This window comes from Portunus trituberculatus, chromosome 35 (genome assembly GCF_017591435.1).
Source record: "Portunus trituberculatus isolate SZX2019 chromosome 35, ASM1759143v1, whole genome shotgun sequence".
NCBI lineage: Eukaryota > Metazoa > Arthropoda > Malacostraca > Decapoda > Portunidae > Portunus > Portunus trituberculatus.
The window spans coordinates 14621972-14640986 of NC_059289.1; the positions used below are offsets into that span (position 1 = coordinate 14621972).

The 19015-nt window shown below is 47.3% G+C and overlaps 1 protein-coding gene across 2 annotated transcripts in view; it reads left to right on the plus strand.

The window, feature by feature from the left end:
• The window catches only part of LOC123512923 (zinc finger homeobox protein 3-like), a 146744-nt gene that overhangs the window by 39152 nt on the left and 88577 nt on the right, over window positions 1-19015 (plus strand). Inside the window, exon 2 of one of the 2 annotated variants that reach the window (XM_045269589.1) lies at window positions 1170-1289. The exons of the other annotated variant lie outside the window; for it this stretch is intronic. The gene's annotated coding sequence lies outside the window, so the exon portion shown is untranslated. The remainder of the gene's footprint in view (window positions 1-1169; window positions 1290-19015) is intronic. 2 annotated transcript variants of the gene reach the window in all.

Below are 19015 nucleotides of genomic sequence, written 5' to 3' on the forward strand. Positions count from 1 at the left end.
CAGCACTTATCATCTTAATGACACAATTATTTGACGACTAATTGAGACACATGTATCCCTGTACCTCATGCCTCCCTCTCTTTCCTCAGTCCCCCCTTCTCTTCTTTCTCTCCCCCTTAATTCTCCTTTTCTAGCTCTGTCCCCACACCCTCGTCTCTCCTTTCTCTCTTTCTTGTTCTTCCTTCCCTTTGTTTCTTATCTTTCTCCATAAGTGCTTCCATTCTTTTGCTTTCCCTGGCCTTCAGCTTTCCTTTTACCTTACTGCACTTTCTCATCTTCACTAAGCAGTCGACAGCAGTAACCTTGCATGGGGAGATAGAGACAAAGTACCCAGACAATCAGCAGAACCACTTGTACCTGAACCCAAAGAGAGACCAAGACCGCAAGACAGAGGTGCAATCAAACTACACAGGTGATACACTGGTAACCCTTAACCTCAGACCAGCCTCCGCAGTGACACCTCTCTCTCCTGCAGCGGCCGAGTGTGTGCCCGGGGCGGTAGAATGAAGCGCAACTGTAATAAAGATGGTAGAGCCTCACGGACGGAAACCCACACTAGTGCTTATTGCTTTCCAACAGGTGTTACTGGGGCGGGGTCAAGGAGGCGAGGGGGGTGGGTTGTGGTTGGCATACAATCATATCTTCGAGGAGCAATATATTACACGAAACAATAACTGTAATTCTCCAGTAATTATCATAAAATATAGGTTGCCAAAGTGACTCCCTCTTGTCCTGGATTGCATGGGAGGGAGGGTGTGAGGGTGGGAGGTTATTAGGGTAAAGTGAGATCTCCAAAGCGACCGCCGTCTCTTCCTCTCACTGTCACGTGAAGTTATTACCGAAATCCCCTCCATAGCACAAGAAATGTATTTTTTTCTCCCAGACACTGATTATCGGTGGCAATTTTTCTCTATGTTTTTGTCGGACAGATTAATGCAAAAAGAGAAAGAAATATTACTTACCTTTCCCTCTAACGTACATAACAATTTTTCTTTACATATATGAAGACTGTAACAGTGGATGGTATACACCTACCATGCTGCTCCTTAATCATTATTATTGCCTCACCTGACACCTTATAACCACTTCTCGTTACTGTCGTGCTGCTTTATTTGTCGGGTAACATAAGCAGAATTTCTGTAATTAACCTATTTTTGTTCCCTCCGCAGGTGAGAAACGCTGTCACTCAATGGACGGGAAGGTGTGAGGAGAAGTAGGCGGAGGAGGAGGAGGGGAAGAGAAGGAGAGAAAAGAAGCCCCTATGGATACCTGGCTGAGGGTGCTACAAGGTGGGTGACAACACGGTTATAGAAAATGATTGAGTTACCCTGTATATGTGTCACTCTAGAGCACCTGGGGGCCCTATTACTGCACGCTGGAGGCGAAAGAAACGAGATATATTTACACCACGGTTATGAATAAAAGGGAAACAGACGCGAGTGAGAGAGGGAGAGAGATGATTAAGGAAGACTGTTGGTGGTGAGACTGAAGGGACGAGGAGTGCGCACATGTGGGTGGTGGTGGTGGTGTTGGTGGTGGTGGTGGTCAGTGTGGCGCCTGTGGTCAGAAACGTGGATTTGGTCAGATTGGGAGTGTCCGTATTGTGAGGCTGACTATGCAAACGACTGGACTGAGAGGTGGTCGTATTGTTAGGGCTGCTCCGTGGGTGTATGTGTGTGTATGTGGAAAGGGGGTGCTGATGGTTAGGTGGAGAAAAGGACAGACATGGATGGAAGGGGTTGAAGGAACAGGTGGGGCAGTGGGGTGGAGAGCTTGGGTGGAGATGGGGAAGGAAGCTGGTGGGGTTTGGGTGGTATGGTAGGAATGGTGGGGGTGGGGAGTGGTCACAGGAGGAGGGGCGGTCAGATGGGAGGGTTGCGTGAGGGCAGGAAAGGGTAGAGTTTCAGCGCTAGATCAATGCCATTAGCATAGTGTTTCCCAGTTTGGATTGTTGACCCAGCTATTAACTGGGTCCCGTTGTGCCCCAGCGCCGCCTCCAGTCTGCCTGCCAAGACCGCCTCGCCTCCCTGCTTGAAAACACAAAAGTATATTCGCAGAGGCACGGAAAGAAGGAAAAACAAATATGATCATACGTATTTGTCCTCGCTAGAAATATTACTGTAACTTGTACTATCCTGTCTGGAGTGAGGATGTGGGACAGTAAAGACAAATAATTTCTCTCTCTCTCTCTCTCTCTCTCTCTCTCTCTCTCTCTCTCTCTCTCTCTCTCTCTCTCTCTCTCTCTCTCTCTCTCTCTCTCTCTCTCTCTCTCTCTCTCTCTCTCTCTCTCTCTCTCTCTCTCTCTCTCTCTTTTACATAAATAGATTTCTTTTTCAGTCCCTTAATGACTGTGGGCACTTTTCGTATACGTAACTGTATTTTATTTTTCTTCAAGTGTGTGTGTGTGTGTGTGTGTGTGTGTGTGTGTGTGTGTGTGTGTGTGTGTGTGTGTGTGTGTGTGTGTGTAATTCACCACGGTCGGCTGCTGGTCACTCAGCCAGTCTTCCCATTACGGAACGAGCTCAGAGCTCATAGACCGATCTTCGGGTAGGACTGAGACCACAACACACTCCACACACTGGGAAAGCGAGGCCTCAACCCCTCGAGTTACATCCCGTACCTATTTACTGCTAGGTGAACAGGGGCCACACATTAAGAGGCTTGCCCATGTGTGTGTGTGTGTGTGTGTGTGTGTGTGTGTGTGTGTGTGTGTGTGTGTGTGTGTGTGTTAATACCTGGTGAGAGGAAATTACGTTGAATGTGACGGATTATAGAGTGGAATGGAGAGAGAGAGAGAGAGAGAGAGAGAGAGAGAGAGAGAGAGAGAGAGAGACAACAACAATAACAACATATAAACAGAGACACTTAAACACAGACAAACATCCAAAAAGAAAATCAAAAACACACACACACACACACACACACACACACACACACACACACACACACACACACACACACACACACACACACACACACACACACACACACACACACACACACACACACACACACACACACACACACACACACACACAGCATAGTAACATTTTAATCACGCGCGGCAACACATCACGGAACCACGGAGCATCTCGAGAAATTAACACAATGTAAAAGAAAATATGAACCACACGTATCCGTAATTATTAATTGGTGTACAGGTGAGAAGGAAGCACCTGGCCCCTCACACCTGAGCTGACAGAGGATATGAAGGAAGAGGAGGAGGAGGAGGAGGAGGAGGAGGAGGAGAAAAAGATGATTAGAAGTAGGACATCATTACTTACCACCTTCATCTCATACTAAGAATTTCTGTCTCCATGTTGGCTGTAGGTAAAGAAAAAAAAAAGGAAAGTAATCATAATCAAGAGAGAGAGAGAGAGAGAGAGAGAGAGAGAGAGAGAGAGAGAGAGAGAGAGAGAGAGAGACTGTGTGTGTGTGTGGGGGCGAGTAAACAAATTGAAACACATAAGGTAATATTATATAGAAAGAAGGCGTCCTATTATTAGCTGTTGCCTCCGTCATTTATCTAAGCTTAGTCCTCATATGAATGTTCAGATAATTAGCGTCCAAATTACACAGACGTTCCATTAATCTGGCCGAGGTCTCTCTCTCTCTCTCTCTCTCTCTCTCTCTCTCTCTCTCTCTCTCTCTCTCTCTCTGGGATCCTGCGGTAAGGGAGCAGGTGGAGGGAGAGGAGGAGGAGAAGAGAAGGAGAAGAAATGGGGATGATAAGGGGTCTGGGTCGATCCTCCTCCTCCTCCTCCTCCTCCTCCTCCTCCTCCTCCTCCTCCTCCTCCTCCTCCTCCTCCTCCTCCTCCTCCTCGTCAGGCAAGGGAGACCTGAGGATTATGATATTATTACCCGAGCGTAGATGACCCGGAAAAATGGAGGAAAGAAGAGGAATGGAGGAAAAAGAAACAGCTGATGGTAGAAGGAAATAGGAAAGTGAAGTGAATAGGAGAAAAAAGACGATGGTGGAAGAAAGGTAATTGTAATAATAATAATAATAATAATAATAATAATAATTGTAATAATAATTGTTATCTTTATTGTGTGTTAGATAAGTTTTGTTTGGTTTGGTTTTCGTGTGCTGAAAGATGATATTTGTTTAATTTTTCACGATCATTATTGTTATTATTATTTTTATTATTATTTTTATTATTATTTTTATTATTGTGTGTGTGTGTGTGTAATTATTATTAAACTCTTCAATACCATGACGCATTTTTATATTCATTTTGCTTACTATCTGGTGATTTTATACGCTTCAGAAACTTATGTAGGGCATTAAAATATCGAAGACTGTGGCCATTTATCATCTAACCTCCATAGACCTTCCCTAATGTTGATAAAATGAGAAAGAGAGAGAGAGAGAGAGAGAGAGAGAGAGAGAGAGAGAGAGAGAGAGAGAAATAGAGTACACAAATCTCAAGGTAGAAATGTGTCCCAGTATTCAAAGGGTTAAATTTAAGAATACCTCCGAAACTTTATTTTCTCACAAAGTAAGGAGTAAGTGTATGTTTCTTTTTCTTCATTACTTTCTTCATAGCGTCTCTTACCTCGTCCTATCGCCGTCTTAGATTTTTTTTCAGTTTCTTCCTTAATCGTAGTTGTGTATTTCTAAAAGCTAAGAAAAATATCACCTAAAGTTAACTAATAGAAAGCTGAAACAAGAGTCACAATAATAGTTGGAGAAAAGTGTGATAGAATTTTCAGTGCAACGGAGTAGTGGAAGAGGCGGAGAAAAAATAGATAAATAAAATAAAAACAATGAAATAAGATCTAAACAAATTTCAATATCCAACACAAAAATCATAAAAACACAATAATTAATGAAAAAAAAACCTTAATCAAGAAAAAAAAAAGACAAAAAACACCTTTCTAAAATATGTAAGAAAACTAAACTGTATCTTCCTCTCCTTCACTGTCCACCAACACACAGCGCTCCTAACCCCATCACCCGCGGCACCCTGGCAGCGACGGCGCCTTAAGGAGGGTGTAAACACGGCGGCGGCGTTTACTATAAAGTGGCAGGAATTAGTAGTGAGATGGAAGGAGTAGCGAGAGTAAAGGTGAAGTGTGGAGGGGAGCGTTAAGAGACAGAGGCCAGCACTTTGTGGAGACATGAGTGTCCGTGTGGGGCGCCTCACTCACCCCTCCTCCCTCGGGAACCTGTAAAACCCAGCCGACAGCGAGGGGCGTAGGGAGCAGGTAGGGTGAGGGGAGGAGATGAATTGAGGGGAAGGAGGGGGTGTGTGAGTCGAGGGAAGGAGGGAACGAGGGACGAGAGAAGCAGGGAAAGAGTGGCAGACAGGACTAGTGGAGGAGTAGAGAGAGAGAGAGAGAGAGAGAGAGAGAGAGAGAGAGAGAGAGAGAGAGAGAGAGAGAGACAGGTTACTAGTAGATGAATAAGCAACGGGCTGACACTCCTCCCCCCCCGAAAAAAAAAAAAAAGCGAAAGAAAAAAAAAAAAAACATGAAAAAAACTTACAACCACAAACACAACACTACTAAAAACAAGGAATAAATAAAATGAAAAAAAAAGATAATCACAATTCCTGCAGAAGACGAAAAGAAAAAAAAAGAAGGAAGACAACAACAAGAAACTAAAGATGATAGGCGACAACAAAGTAATGAAGGAGAGGAGGAAAGAAGGAAAATGGGGCAGTAAAGAGGAAAGAAAGATTTGTTTAAGCGCAGTGAGGCAGGGAAAGACTTGCCGCGAAGGAGAAGTGTTTTGGGCCCGGAAGCTTTGAGTGGTGAGGGGGAGTTGTGAGGGGACGCGCATGAAGGGGTAATGGGTGAGGGGGAAACTTGTGAGGGGAAGGGATGGAAATGGAGTGAGTGGTGATGAGGAAGAACGGACGGACATATGCGCGAAGGCTGAGGAGTTTGAGTTTAGGATGGAGTGAGGCAGTAAAGGATGAAGGAGGGTAGCTGGATGGAATGAAGGAGTGAAGGATGAAGGTGGATAGTAAGATAGAATAAAGGAGTATATAGGAGTGAAGGATGGAGTTGAGGTGGAGTGAAGAAGTAAAGAAGGATGGAATGAATGACAGAGTATTAATGTGAGAGAATAAGTGAGTGAATGAGACGAATACGTAAGACAAGAACCAAAAGAATGAATGAGGAGAGTGAAAGAGCAAAGACAGACAGACAGACAGACAGACAGACAGACGTGCAGGCAAGAGCAAGTAAGTAAATAAGTAAAAATCACCGGGTAAAAACAACAAACATACACACACACACACACACACACACACACACACACACACACACACACACACACACACACACACACACACACACACACACACACACACACACACACACACACACACAAGCAGTAAACACAATAATACTACACGTTCCTCTCTCTCTTTCTTTTCTCTCTCTCAGTGCAGGAAAGAAAAAGAAAGAATTATATACGTCGATAATAAGAATAACCACGCTTTTTCTTTCCCTTTGGTTGGAATTTCATATTTTTCCTTTTTATGTGAAGACATTTAAGAAAACACTCATGGCGACACTGGACACAAGGCGTGCTGAAGGGAGAGGCGAGGAGGGAGTGGGAGAGGGAGAGGGAGAGGTGCAGTGAGGCCGAGTAGAAGATGAATAGCGCCTGCAGGAAAGGGAGGGTGGAAGAGGAGAATGATGGATGGAACAGAAGAGGAGGAGGAGGAGGAGGAGGAGGAGGAGATGCAAGGGCAGGGTGGTAGGTAATGGGAAAATAGGAAATGATGAGAGAGAGAGAGAGAGAGAGAGAGAGAGAGAGAGAGAGAGAGAGAGAGATTCTGCCTCCCCTCCCCCTCTTCATTATCGATAATGAAAGCAGTAGCGTCGAACGGTAACTTTTTAGGGGAGACGGTTTTTTCCCCAAGAGTCCAAGCGTCGTTTCCGTATTTTTAGTACATCTGCCCTCGCCTTCACGCCTCCGCCGCCCCTCACTTCTATTAATTAGTATTTCCTCCTTCGTTTTCTTGGGGCACTTCACCACCCAGGCACAACGCGAAGGGAAACTCAGGGAACTTCGCTAGAAAGGAAAAAAAACTAAACTAGATGTGCACGATGAGTATTTCTGCAGCCTTAATCCCCCTCATTTACACGTTGGATATGATAAAGGCCTCCCCTCCCTTCCTCCCGCTCACCCTCCCTCCCTTCTTTTCTATCGCTCCCTGCCTCCCCTCCCTCTCCCGCAAAATCCCGTCACTCCCCATCCACTTCTTTCCATTCCCTCCCCGCCCACCACCACCACCACCACCCTCACCATCTCCTCCCTGCAGACTTAGGCCTAAATGATAATATAGGGCCTTATTAGAGTATGGGGGGTGTAGGGGGGAGGATTTCTTCACAGTATGCAGCGGAGTATCTAATTGATGGGTGGCTGCTGAGGGTTTTTTTGAAGGTCCGTCCTCTTCCTCTTCAGATCACAATTTCCCCTCTCTCCCCACACCCCCATTCATCTCGCCCCCCAACCCCCCCCCTGGAATATAAAAGGTATAAAGGAGGGGACGTCGGGGAGTGATGTCCACGGATGATGATTTAGAGTGCTTGCGAGGGACGAGGGACGGCTTGGCTTTTGACTGTGCTAAAAAATTAATGGTTTGTGTGGTGGGTGGTGGGCGAGGGTGGGTAGGCGGCCCGCTGGTGATTATGGGAGTGGTGGGCGGCAAGTGGGTGGAGGTCAGGAGGCGGTGGTGGTTGTGGGTGGTGTGAGTGAGAGGTGTGTGGCGGGGAACTGTGTAGGAGGGAGGGGTGGTAAGTGATGGGATGGGGAGTTGGGGGAGGGCGTGCCTGGTGACTGGGTGACTGGGGGTCCGTGCATGCCTGGCGACAAAGGACACAAAGGCATTGTGTATCACCTCTACCGTCCAGGAACAATAACCTATGCACACACACACACACACACACACACACACACACACACACACACCGGGCGGGCGTCGCGTCACCACACTCGTCACCGCCACGACAAGGAGGCGCGGCCGGAGACAGCGGCCCGCGAGCCTCGCCTCTCGTGGTGGAAGTACAGAAAACCAAAACACCATAAAGCTTTTACCATTAAGCTCATATAAAACTGCGGAGGAGCGGAGGGCGAGGCTCAAGGAGGGGATGCCGTCTCTGCCGCCGCCGCCCTGCTCACGCCACGCCTCAAAACCCTCACTGGCAACTTTCGCCATTGCCACCGGGGGCGCCGCCGCTTTTTTACCCCGCCAACATTTTTATTGTTGTATCTGTGGCCGATTGATTCCCGCTCCTGGTGCTGCATTGGCGATATCCGGTCAATAACGCGATTATCGTCTAGTAAGTGGACGCCCTGACGCCGGCCGCCCGCGTGCTGCTGACGCCCTCTCGCGCCGGACCCAGGCTGGCGTCCTGCAGGCGGAACTTGACCGAATACCTTTTTTTCAGACATTGTGCATAGAGTATAGATCAGTAGTAGTAATTTAGTCATATGATAAAATGGTGTGCTTTGAGTCACCAGTGTCTGGCGATGGTCGAGTCGCCCCACCACCTCGCCCCTAGAGTGAGGCACGGCTGGTGTACAGTATGTTCACCTTACAGCTGGCGGTAAAAGTATTCATGTTATTACGAATTATGTATAGAACATATTTTCATTAATCAGCCATGTTAGATCCTACTTTTCACAGTGTTTATCAAACTTACCGCAAAAGAAAACGGATTCCACGCAAAGTTAGACAGCGAAAACTTTAAAGTAAAATGAATTACCTAATAAACTGAATGGATGACATGGTTTTTGATGAAACTTTACGTGCAGATGATCCATCTTTTCGAGGAGTCATTAAGCACTTCTAACTGATCCGTAGTACATCAATGAACAAGTTGCACGCATTCCAGGTGTGTGTTGAGATAGGCTGCCTCGTCCATGTGTGTCAGTGAGTGTAAGTTTGCGATGAGGACAGTCATAGGCTTCAGTTACATTAGCTTTGTGACTCTGCGTTGGGGTGCACAGACATAACTTTTCCCGCGTGGCATCGTTCGAAACTCGCCAGAACGGTGATGAGTGGCAACAGTGAAATTGTAGTTTTTAGGTTCACCGGTGTTTTGACATCAGTGTAGCCGAGCAGCTGTTGCCTGCGTAGCCTCCGGAGGGCGGCTCCCCCATCAGGGCCTCGAGTCATGTTGTCTATTATGATAATGACGTCTTGTGAACACCACGATCAGCTGCTCCTTGGAAATTTAGCAGCACATCCGGCCGTCAAGTCCCTGCGCCTCCAATTCTCTCAACGTTGCGTAATTTGGTAATCAACAGCTCTGAGGACGCTCCAAGTTTGTGACTAACACCGCCAGCTAAGTCTTCTCTGATCGCTTCCCAAGATAGTGAAGTTGTCATTGTCCCTACCAGCCGCTCCATTCCAACTTACCCAGCCCCACACAGTCTGGACCCGCCACGCCGTCGCTCCAGCTCCTCACCGCCGGAGACAAATTGTTGCAGAGAATTGCACGAGACTGATTAGCGAGAGAGCCGTCATGTCGGAATTTGCATTTTCTACATCCCCTAGCGCTGATTGGTCGTCAAAAAGTTTTGGTGAAGTTTTTCGGTGTCTGGGAGCGTGATTGGCGGAGAGGAATTGAGTGGGCGGGGTCTAATGACGCGCTGGTTTGTTAGTGATTGATTCTCTGCATAACAGCGAGTGGAGCGAGTTTGACGCCGCTGCCGATTGCATTTATTTCACACCGCACTCCAGGCTTTTCCGGTAAGAGAGAGAGAGAGAGAGAGAGAGGTAGACGCCCAAGCAGTACAATGCAATATAAAGCGAAAATTACTCTACAAAACCGACACCTCTAAATTGTTCCCATCCTACAGAATTCACAGAAAAGAAGGGGAAAAAATATTAACGACCGGTACACACACACACACACACACACACACACACACACACACACACACACACACACACACACACACACACACACACACACACACACACACACACACACACACACACACACACACACACACACACACACACAGACAGAGAGAGAGAGAGAGAGAGAGAGAGAGAGAGAGAGAGAGAGAGAGAGACTCCACCTAATCTGGATAAAAAAAAATTAATCGGAGGGCAGAACGAGAAGAAGGTCGAGATGTGAATGAACCACCTCCTCCTCCTCCTCCTCCTCCATGAATATTCTGCGGCCGTATATCATTTCTTCAGTACGAGTGTATTTATCGATCCCGCGGCAACACTATCGATCCTCAAGCAGCAAGTCCACCTTAGGATGTGTCACGGGAATCCTGCGTAACCTGGCGTATACCTGGAGGAGGAGGAGGAGAAGGAGTAGGAGGAGTGCTTTTGACTATCATGACATGCAGGGCGAAAGACATGATCCTGAGAGAGAGAGAGAGAGAGAGAGAGAGAGAGAGAGAGAGAGAGAGAGAGTATTCTGTAGAAATATACAAGTTCTCTAAATATCTCTATCACCAGTCAAGTCTTCCCCCTCCTCCTCCTCCTCCTCCTCCTCTTCCTCTTCCTCTTCCTCTTTCTCCTCCTCTTCCTCTTCCTCTTCCTCTTCCTCTTCCTCCTCCTCCTCCTCCTCCTCCTCCTCCTCCTCCTCCTCCTTTTCCTCTACCTTCTTCCCCTCCTCCTCCTCCTCTTAACCCCTCTTCTCTTTTCGCTAGTCTTCCCTTTGCCTCCTCCTCCTCCTCCCCCTCTTCCTCCTCTCCCCTTCTCGCGGAGTTTACTTGCGTGCAAAAAAAAAAAGGATAAAAAAAGGAGCCAAAATCAATAGACCTACGGCTTCCCCTCTGTACCATTAACAAAATCTCCCTCTCTGACGATTCCCAGGCCTATCCTTATTTCTATCTTCCTTTCTCTTTCTTCCTTCTTTCTCCCTTTTCTTTTTTCTGTTAGACATGATTTATTTATTTTTTTTGTATTGTTTTGGTTGTTATTCTTTGTGTGTTTTATGGCTGTATGTGGGTGAAGTGTGTTTTTGAGTAGTTGTCAGAATGTTGCGTCTGTGTTCGAGTTTGTTTTGGGTGTGTCCGGTGATTGTGAGTGTGTGTGTGTGTGTGTGTGTGTGTGTGTCCGATCAAGTTTGTTTGAGAATCGATACAGCGTTATACAACACAGCATTTATGGGTGGTTGTGCCCGTAAATTTCTCTCTCTCTCTCTCTCTCTCTCTCTCTCTCTCTCTCTCTCTCTCTCTCTCTCTCTCTCTCTCTCTCTCTCTCTCTCTCTCTCTCTCTCTCTCTCTCTCTCTCTCTCTCTCTCATCCGTCAACAAAGTAAGCAACCTCACTCATCTCATGGACTTATTCACTCACTCAGCACTGTCCTCTAAACTGACTTACCCTCCCTCCCGCTTGCCTGTCCCTTGCCGTCTCCTGCCAGTCCGTGTCGCTGCACAAAACAACAGAACAAAGCTGAGTGTCCCACGTTGCTCCAAGTGCCTGGGTGTGATCGAGCTCTTTGTCCCGTAATGCTCCCTGGACGCACCTCGCCATTACATCATCCATCACCGCAACTCAACGCCACACCACTGAAATGTATTAGATTAAAACTCAACAGCGGGAACATCATCGTGACGCGGCGCTGCGGAGTTGCATGCATATACACAGTGACGGGTTCTTTCGTTTGTTCGTCCGTGTTTTATTTCTAGGAGGTTGTTTTGTTGGGTTCTTATCACCTACTACTATTACTACTACTGCTACTACTACTACTACTACTACTATTACTACTACTACTACTACTACTACTACTACTACTACTACTACTTATTGATGGCATTGGTGTTTTGTAGTTTGTGGAATTTTCATAATATCGGAAACACTTTTACGTAGAACTTGCCGGCGATATTGAAGGCGTGTTTGATATACAGACAAAGAGAGAGAGAGAGAGAGAGAGAGAGAGAGAGAGAGAGAGAGAGAGAGAGAGAGAGAGAGAGAGAGAGAGAGAGCTTGTGTGTGTCGTCAAGTACTTTATACATAACAATTCAGTGTTGTTAACTTGAAGACTACACACCTTACAAAGACCCTTTCCTTACACTCTCCTCTGTAGATGAGATTAATCCAACTAAACACACACGTACTCTTACTCTACTGTACCTACGTAACACCTCAGACCAGTACATCACCAAGAACCTTCTCAATTTAGATCTCTCATAACACATGGTTCTAATTTTACCGTGTGACTTTCCTACATCGATAAGTTTTCTTGCCTGACTTTTGCAACAGCAGCCTCTATTGCACCACGCTCTTATAAAATGCGACAACAATCAAGACAGGCGGCAAGGCGTTAGTTATTCAAGGCAATTCATTATGCAGGGAATCGCGGTATTGGGGGATAAATTAACGATGAATCGGCTAATCAGGGATGAATGTAATTTGAATTGTTCACGGATTTACACTAGCAAGGGTGTGAAGATACGAGGGAGCGAGAGACACGTGCATCTATGGATGGATAATGAGGTAGATGGATGAGCGAGAGAGAGAGAGAGAGAGAGAGAGAGAGAGAGAGAGAGAGAGAGAGAGAGAGAGAGAGAGTAAGAAAATGCAGCATGAAACCTAATTCACTGGTGGAGAGAAACGGTATCATGGCAACCTCCTCACACACACACACACACACACACACACACACACACACACACACACACACACACACACACACACACACACACACACACACACACACACACACACACACACACACACACACACCACCTCCCTCTCCCTCTCCCCCTCCAGATTTATATCCAGTTTCTGACAAGGGGAACTGAAGGCAGAACAAAAACGGTATTCTCTCACCTCTGCGTTCCTTCCCCTTTCCCTCCCTACATCCTCTATCGACCTTCTATTTATCTAATTCGCCGTGTCCGGACCAAGAGCAAAAGGTCTCGTCCCTGTAGATTTCCTATTTATATATTTGATTTTTTCCCTCACTGTTTCCATCGTCCGGCGCATTGTCCTCTCTGGTGCGTAAATGTAAGGGAACCTCCACGACCGAGGGAGGATGCGAGAGTTCCCAGTCCGAGGGAGAGGTAGACAGAGGGTGAGAGGGAAAGATGAGGGATTGGAACCTCTCCCAGCCCTCCTCCTCTCTCTCAAAGAATGGAAAGTTTCACAAGGTATTAGCCGGTACTGTAACCTTCCTCTGTCCCTCCCATTACGTCACAGGTACTTATCTAATTATTTTCCCATGCTAATGTACGGAAAAAATGGCGCTCCTCTCTCCAAGCTGCCCTAAGAAAACTGTGGCTGGCGACCGTGAATGGCAGGCCGGGGAGGAGCTCGGCCTGGTGTTATCTTGGGCGTCGCGGTGATAAATAAATTCCTCCGCCCCAACTGTCTCCTGTGTAAATAAAAAATGTAACACCTCTCAGCAGCACTCTGTCAGCGGCGCTCCTCCTCCTCCTCCTCCTCCTCCTCCGTCAGGTTATAAGGTGCGGGTAGGGTAAGCTGTAAATTGCACGTGGTCTCTTCCCTCATGTAGCGACCAATGTAGCGTCCACTTACCATTTGCGCAGACAAGGGTGGTTAGGAGGGTCGCTGTCTTCTGGGTGCTATCTGTGGGAGTGACTCTTGATGGCTGCTGCCTGCTGGGATGTGCCTAGCGGTGGGTGTGTGTGTGCGTGTGTGTATTTGCAGTGATGACCCGATGTATACAGTGGTGTAGTGAGGTGGCGGCGGTGTGTCTTGGGTGCGTGTGTGATGTTACACGAGCTGTCGGTGGTGTGATGCTTGTAAATGTGATACTTGTGCATGTATTTCCGTGTATACTATTAGTGGTGGTGGTGACTGGTGACTGCGGCGGTGTGATGCGTTAAAATGCGATGCTGGTGGTGATTCTTATGTGAGTGGGGTTAGTAAAGGTTGCAATGGCGCGACGATTGTATATGTGATGCTGGTAGGTGTGTGTACTAATGGTGATGGTAGTTGTACGGCTCTGCAGATGTGTGAGTAGTTATAGTGTAAAGACATGGTGATGGTGGGGATGATGATAGTGGTAGTGGTGGTGGTGGTGGTGGTAGTGGTGGCGAGGAGCACACCAGGACCCACGCTACCTTTCCGTCATAATACCGACACATCCACGTCTATTTTCCAAGACCAGCGGACTGAAATGGTCACTTTTGAAGGCCACACTACACGAAGGACCTAACCAGCTGCTGGGGACACAAGACTAAGGCCCTCCAAACACTACACATTAAGGGCGAATATTCAGGGCTTGGGAGTGGGGCTTGGTAGGTGCTTTACTGGGACGGGCTGAGGCGAAACTGGCCACGGTTGCTTGTATTGCCGCAGATTTGGGTAACGATATCTTTGTAGGGAGCTGGGACTACTAATGGCGGCCTACCTGGTTACCGTGGTATACCTGTGTTGCCGCCTTGCCTTCCAGAAATGGTAGGCTTGGTGGGGTGAGGCATTTCTTCTCCCTGCTATCTTAGGGTGGACCTCAATAACTTTGTGTGTGTGTGTGTGTGTGTGTGTGTGTGTGTGTGTGTGTGTGTGTGTGTGTGTGTGTGTGTGTGTGTGTGTGTGTGTTTTGTTTCTCTTTCTGCTGAGTATATTGAGGACATTTTCTCTAGGAATTGTCTTTTTTATTAGTATTCCTCCGCCTCTGTTTGTTGTTCTCTGTGGAAATGTGCATTTATATGTATTTGTCACGTCATATTTTGCTGTTTGCGGATACTGACAGAGAGAGAGAGAGAGAGAGAGAGAGAGAGAGAGAGAGAGAGAGAGAGAGAGAGAGAGAGAGAGAGAGAGAGAGAGAGATACACGTACATACATATACACACGTGCTGCAATATTACCGCAGACTGTATATGCAGGACATTGGTATCTGGCGTTGGTCTGCAGCAGCCTCGAGGTGACTCCGCGGTGGGGCGATGGTCCGGAGCATCTGTTGGCATGCTATACCTTCCCTCTCGCTGCCCTCCCTCTCCTGGCCAGGCACTCAGCCCTTCGTCACTTGCCCTATGTCATTCAGCCCTTTCACGTTCTGTAGCAAGAGGAGGAGGAGGAGGAGGGATAGGAGGACGAGTAGTGTGCTGAATTACCTCCCTTACAAGTAACGCGCCTCGCTGTTCCAACATAGCAGCTTGGCAAGTAATCATATTTTCTCCAGGATTGAGAAGGGCACACATCTCTCACCTCACAAAAGTGTACATGTGCACAATGGATTTTACAGTCATTTACATCGACGCACACCCGCGCACATTTACCTCACCCGTGTATAAATATCGAGTTTGTACATACATACACAATACAAGCGGGACGTTCTCTCACCCCGTTTTTTCTCTTTTTTTCCACATTTTCTTTCTCGCTTGACTGTTCGTACCGTGTGCTTTTATACCTTCAAGCGTTGACTGTAATCCCGCGACACAGATCACGTAATCAATAGCTGTAGCGAGGTGACATGTAATGGTGGTGGCGCGAGGCTTGCATAGGCGGCAATCACGCCCTGGGAGCCCTCGGACAATGGACGCGGGAGCTTATGAATGCAGGCAAAAATTTATGGAAACGTCAATCGAGGTAAAAGTGTTATTTTGAATGGCTGCATGGAAAGTAAGTGTCAGGCTGATTCCACACATCGGAAATTCGTAATCGATGGCGCTAACTGCATCAAGCGGGGAATGGGTAAGAAAAACACCCATCCGGTTACTCCCTCAGCCTTCGACCACTGAGGGAACATTATCACGTCTCAGTGTTGGAAATGATTATCCAATACCAGTCGTGAGCCGTTTATCGCCCCCTTTTTTTTTTCTTCTTTGCTGTACGTGTGTGTGTGTGTGTGTGTGTGTGTGTGTGTGTGTGTGTGTGTGTGTGTGTGTGTGTGTGTGTGTGTGTGTGTGTGTGTGTGTGTGTGTGTTTGATGGCTCTTTCTCCTTTTCTTGGTGCTTCTGAAACTGTTGTTGCTGTCGAAGTTATTTTATTGTCCCGTCTTGGTTACTTTTTTTTTTTTTTTTTTTTGCTGATCCTAAAGGGTGTTGATGTGTGCTTGTGTGTGTTGGTATGTGCTGCTGTGGGCGGGTCACACGAATGCTAACTGTTGGCTTCTTTTTATACCCGCTTCTTATCCTTTGGCATGTGCGCTGAACGGAATATTTGCTGGATTTCAGTGTTTTTTTTTTTTGTCTCATTCTTTTTGCTTCTTTTACTCGCTCGCCTCCGCCGCTGTAGTATATCAGTGCCCGAGCTGGTGTTAGGGAGGAAGTTATGCGGGGATTTTACCGGAACGCCACAGAAAGAGAGACGTGTTTTAATATCCCCGTGAACATGTTACCTTTGTTTTATTTCGCTGTGTTTGTGTTGTTCTCGTAGTGATAGTGGTGGTGGTGAAGGGGAAGGTAAAAGTTATGGCTATGGTTGTGTTCTTTTTACTAGTTCCGAGGCGTTGTAGAGTAGCCCAATCTTTTTTAGAGGTACCGTTAAAGTTATGAGTTATCGAACGCAATTATAACTCGCTAACAGTCCCGGGCAGAAACAAAGCAAGACTGGGAAGGTACAGAAGAAATACGAGAGGAGAAAGGAGAGAGGGAGAGAGACGGAGAGAGAGAGGAAAAAAAAAGGTTTATCGCGAGGCGTTCTCTATGTGCTATAATGACTTTTGGAGGCGAAGGAACCACCGCACTTGGAGGTAAGAAGGTATCAATGTCACAATTCATAATGCTTCTTTTATTAGCGGAGCGAGCGTTGCTTTGCGGTTTTGACGACGATCGTATATATTTATTGCAGTGAGTCGATTGGCGCGATGTACATTTGCACCAAGGCGTCTTAAGAAATGAGGAGCGTAGTTCACAAAATCCCAGAAGAAAGAGGGAATTTATGTGAGCCTGTGTGTGTGTGTGTGTGTGTGTGTGTGTGTGTGTGTGTGTGTGTGTGTGTGTGTCTGTCGGTCTGTTACAAATTCAGCCTTATAAACGACCATTATGTGAATTTATGACGTAGAAAAGAGAGGCCGAATTTGAGGTGAAGGAATGTTGTAGTGGAGAACAGGTGACTGGAGGAGGCGTAGAGAGAAGGGGGCAGGTGCCTGGCTGGGCGGGATAAAGCATGGTGAAGTGGGCGGGAGTTGAGGAGCTGGGGGCGGAAGAAGGGGCGGGTTGGGGCGGGGCGGGGAGGTTGGGTATGGGCGGAGGGAGTGAGCGAGGAGTGAGGAGTGATCGAGGCTCCAGGAAGATGGTGTTCATGATAGGCCTAGAGGTTCATTAGAGAGGATTCAAGAGAGACCCATTTCTCGAGGGGCCCCCCACCAGGAGTCCCGGAGACGCCCTATACGGGGCCGCCACGCCCGCCAGGGGGCCGCGCCATGTTGGCAGATTATGGTCTTTGAAATAATTGGCGTCGACTTCTAACTGCTGAATCAGGGAAGTCGTTAAGGCCATCATGAATTAGTACTGATCTCGTCGCCATTTGACCCTACTGTATCTCACACACACACACACACACACACACACACACACACACACACACACACACACACATTTTCAAATCCTTTTTTCAGACTTCACTCCATTCCTCAGACAGTATGTGAAGTGGTCACCCCGCGCACCACCCCCGCGCAGGCGCACCAGGCCCCCGATAACTACACATTAGCCAGTAAATGGTCTGAGGAGGCGCGAGGTTGGAGGTCAGTAGGAACCTTTGAGGGAGTGATGCGTCCCTCTCTACCTCGCCTCCCACACCTGCACATCGATACACCTCCAGGCTTGAGAGAGAGAGAGAGAGAGAGAGAGAGAGAGATTACCAAAGGAAACCAAATGCATATATAAAAGAAACAGATTTGAAAAGAAATACGTACAGGACAAATGAACTGAAAAAGATACTAAGAAATAAAGGGGTTTATAACAAGAAAATATCAAACATAGAAGATTGAAAACCATAACACGTAAACAATAATAAGACATTTATAGCTTGACAGAAAAAAATAATAATGATAAATGAGTAGTCTCAATTCATCATAATAGATAACACATGAGGAAATCAGATTGTCTATTTAAATGGAAAATATTTGAGTTTTACAAAGTAGCGCGTGAGAGAGAGCGTGTATCGGCGTGTTAGGGCAGAAACAAGGCTATTAGAACACCTGTAAAGATACCTGTCGCGCCCCAGACACGGAGATCACGTCAGATAGTGGGAGAGAAGCATGAATCCCAAGCAGGAGGGCGTAGGGGTGGATGAGGGCGTGGGCGTTAAGGGGCGTGGAGAGTCTAAATGGAGCGCGGACGTGTCGAAAGTGCTATGAAGAAGTGTGCTATGGAAGGATGTATGGACGGGTGGAACGCTTTGAGATGGAAGAGAAAGGATGTGTGGGTGGAAAAGGGTTCCTATGGTTGTAAGGAGATGTGCATAAAGTAAAATGTGGTATTAGTGGAGGAATGGTTATTCAGGTGGAGAAAGGTGCGTTGTGGGTGGAGAGAAGGGAGGGAGGGAATGGGAAGAAAGATGCCTTACCTTTGCAAAAAGAAAGAAAAAAAAAGGGGGGGTAGTGGAGTGAATGGGTCATAAGTCACAAGACAAAGATCTCCGCGGAGCACAGTGGGTTGGGAGGAGCACAGCGTGATGAGGAAACACAAACAGAAAGGAGGAGCAAACACTGGCCACCGCCAGGCCACAGAGCAACACTGTCTCGAGGCGCTGGAGGGACATGGACGCCGCCAGAAACACACACGTGGAGGAGGAACACTGAGAATTAGAAGAAGGTGACGTAAGAAGAAACGGCAGCTTGAGAGGTGGAGGCAAAGAGAGAGAGAGGAGTGAAGGGGAAGAAAAGGGGCCGGAGGGGCGGAGGTCGTGAGCGCTATGTGGAATGGACCTCCTCGCCGTGGGGCGCCGACCATCCCGCCGCTGCTAACAAGGGCCGTCCGGATCTCAGGGTCTTGGGGTGTTGGGTGAGGGCTCCCCGTCTTGCCAGGACGCGCCCGCCGCTCCTCGCCCACCTCGCCGCCCAAGGAAACTGTAAAAGCCATCATACTGACGTAAATCATAAAGTGCTTTATATCCAACCTTTCTCTATATCCAGGAAAAATTCTTTTGGTACTTGATCTTTTTCGA